The 3,492-nt window shown below is 36.8% G+C and overlaps 1 protein-coding gene across 1 annotated transcript in view; it reads left to right on the forward strand.

Moving 5' to 3' along the window:
* The window catches only part of LOC106873161 (enoyl-CoA delta isomerase 2), a 37,546-nt gene that overhangs the window by 26,852 nt on the left and 7,202 nt on the right, over positions 1 to 3,492 (forward strand). The window lies entirely within an intron of this gene.

The raw sequence follows: 3,492 nt of genomic DNA on the forward strand, positions 1-3,492 counted from the left end.
ATATATACATACATATATATATAAAACAAGTTTAAAATAATGTTTTTACATATCTTTCTTTATTGGAGCAAATTTGGCTTACAGCTGTTTCCAGTAGTCATTATAGGTACGTTACTGATAGGTTTACTCAATTGGTCTATTGATCAGTTGAGAAAAATTGAATGACCTAAAAAAATTAATGCTACTTTTGTCAGAGCCATTTCTGGTTATATATCACTCTGTGTAAAAACCAGTTTGTCTGGAGCCCATCCATGGATTTACAATATAGAATTGTGATGAACCATAACCTTGGACCCTGCCATAAGAATACCTGGAGTTCTTCACTAATCTAAATGATATTGTTAACCTGGTGTACTAACAGAGAGCTTATGAAGTATTTTTCTCAGATTAATAGCCCCTCTCTATTTGCTGCACGTGCGCATGCACACACACACACGTATGTATATATAACATAAAGGAATGGGGATTTCAAACTAAATTTGGCTAACTATATTGGCCGCAGGCAAATGACTGAAACAAGTAAAAGAGTAAAAGAGTTTACAATATATAAGATGTAGACATGTGTATCTCTTATGCAAGTATGTTAGTATTCTTAGATGCAATGGTTCTGTACAACTAATTTATTCTTATGAAATCTATTTAATATGTATTGATTAGTTGTACAGAACCATCACATCTAATGATCCTAAAATGCTTGTCTAACAGAAACGTGTGTCAACATCTTATATTTGTATATGTGTATAAACATTACCTCTATTTTCTTCGTATTACTGGACTCCATGTGTGCTGCTTCCTTAGAAATATTTATTGCTTTTAGGCATATATCATTACTTCTGCTGTACTTTAAATTTTAAAGAACATTTAGATGTTCTAAACATGATTATTGTAATACAAGAAAACAAACTTCAAATGGCTGCTGAATCCCTGATTTTGTGGACAATATTCTGGTGTCCTCTCTCAACATTTTCTGCTGCTACTATAATGGTGTCTGTTCTTTGGACCTGGCTGGACTCATATTACCACCACTCAAGCAATCTAATCCCATTGGTCGCTCCTCCTCTTAACAACCTTGTGTGTTCATTCCCATGCACTAGGTCAATCATTAATCATTTTGCCTAGTCATTTCTTCCCAGAATGTCATGCCCCTCTAATTCCCTTCTTCTTTATGTCTTTCCTGCAAGAGTTGAAGTGTGAAGAGTCAACGTGTGATTAAGGTATTCAACTCATGATCATAAGGTCATGATTTCTGCTAGCATGCTGTGTCCTTGAGCAAGACACTTTATTTCACATTGCTCCAGTCCATTCAGCTGGCAAAAATGAGTAGTACCTGTTTTTTCAAAGGGCCATCCTTATTACATTGTGTGTCACACTGAATCTCCCTGAGAACTACATTAAGAATACACATGTCTGTGGAGTGCTCAGCCACTTGCATGTTAATTTCATAAGTAGGCTGTTCCATTGATTGGATCAACTGGAACCCTCATTGTCATAACTGATGGAGTGCTAGGGGCAAGACTTGAATTGCTACTGTTCAAGTAGTATATTAATGGCACCAATCTCACTTGTCTTGGAGAGTCTGCTAAGGCCATAAGCACCACCTTTCTTCTGGGCCAGTGGTTCTCAACTGGGGTCCTTGTGATCCTTGGAAGTCCATGTAAGATTTTGTTGTTAAAATTTATGAGCAATAAGTTGCTTTAACTTCTACAATGCACAAAATTCGCCCTGCATTGAGTACTGCCGTCACATATGAGCAGGTGCTCCTGTGAATTGTTTAACTCTACTGGACTGCATTCAACACTGTATTTGTAATGCTATCAGTCATTGTCACTCTCTCATTGTCATCGTGTAGCTTCCTTGTCTCTTTTCTATAAGTATTTTCATGGACATTATTCAGCTGAGCTCTCTTCTCTGGTTCCTCCTTTAAGAACTTATCAGTGACCAACTAGACTTGCATCCAGTTCTCATCAGTATACTGTGCAACCTCCTAAGTGTCATAAAGTACTTTACAGTACCAGTTTCTTCCCTCGTACCTCTGAACTTTGGAATTCCCTTCCTTAGTCTTGTTTTCCTCTTCAATATGACCTTCAGTCTTTTCAGTCTAATGTACATCGTCACCTAATTACTTCCGTCTAGCGTCCATTTTATTCTAGTAGCTTTTACATTTTAAGTGGTCTAAGGACCTTGTAACAAGCGAATGCTTTAAAAAAAAGAAAAGATGCAATTCCTAATAATGTTTAGTGAAGGTGCATAGCTTAGCGGTTAGAGCATCATGCTCACAATCATAAGGTAGTGAGTTCAGTTCCTGGACCGGACTGTGTCTTGTGTTCTTGAATAAGACACTTTATTTCACGTTGCTCCAGTTCACTCAGCTGTAGAAATGAGTTGCGATGTCACAGGTTCCAAGCTGTATCGACCTTTGCCTTTCCCTTGGATAATATTGGTGGTATGGAGAAGGGAGGCTGGTATGCATGGGTGACTGCTGGTCTTCCATACACAAACTTTCCCAGACTTGTACCTCAGAGGGTAACTTTCTAGGTGCAATCCCATGGTCATTCATGACCAAAGAGGGTCTTTACCCATTACCCAATAATATTTAATTATAAAAATATAACAGAATTTATTTTTTTAACATGGGTGTCCAGTGGAGCAAAATAGGAATCAAAAGGGTCCATAGGCAAAATATGGTTGAGAATCTCTGCTCTAGACTCAGCAAGTTAAAAAAAAAAAAAGCAATTGTACTCTATCCTCACATTTACTTTTTATAGCCACTGCCATGCTTTTATTTTTTTTATTCATTTCACTCATTAGACTGTGGCCATGCTGGGACATGGCCTTGAAGGCTTTAGTTGGACAATGAAATAGGTACTAGGCTTAAAAAGAAAAGTACTGGGATTGGTCTTTTTTTGCTGAACTGGTAAGCTATGGGGATATAAACAAACCAATACTGGTTGTGAAGTAGTGGTGTGGGAATAAACACACACACACACACACACACACACTGGGCTTCTTTCAGTTTCTGTCAGCCAAATCCACTCACATGGCTTTGGTTGGCTTATGCTTATGGGTGTTTGATGATAACATTAACTATAGACATGTATTTGTCTGTGCTCTGCTTAGAATATCTTACTTTTAGTTATAAAAGTATTAATAATCATTTCATATATCTTCTTTTATCTTTAAATCATTTCACTCATTGGACTGCTGCTATGCTGGGGTACTATCTTAAAGGATTTAGATCAGAAGTTCTCAACTGGGGTCCATATGGCCCCTAATGGTCCATATAAGATTTTTGGAGGTCCACATAACAAAATAGTAAATTGTGGATCCACAATAATATTTTAAGGGCTCTTGAAAAAAATTTGCTTTAGATGTATGTATTGGTATTATTGTAAGAACAGATAGGTTTCTTTCTCCAACATTTTACATAGTTCAACCTACACAAGTTAATATATGAAAAACAAAATAGGAATTTTGAAAGAGGTTTCTATAAGA

The sequence above is a fragment of the Octopus bimaculoides genome, chromosome 1 (genome assembly GCF_001194135.2).
Source record: "Octopus bimaculoides isolate UCB-OBI-ISO-001 chromosome 1, ASM119413v2, whole genome shotgun sequence".
Lineage (NCBI taxonomy): Eukaryota > Metazoa > Mollusca > Cephalopoda > Octopoda > Octopodidae > Octopus > Octopus bimaculoides.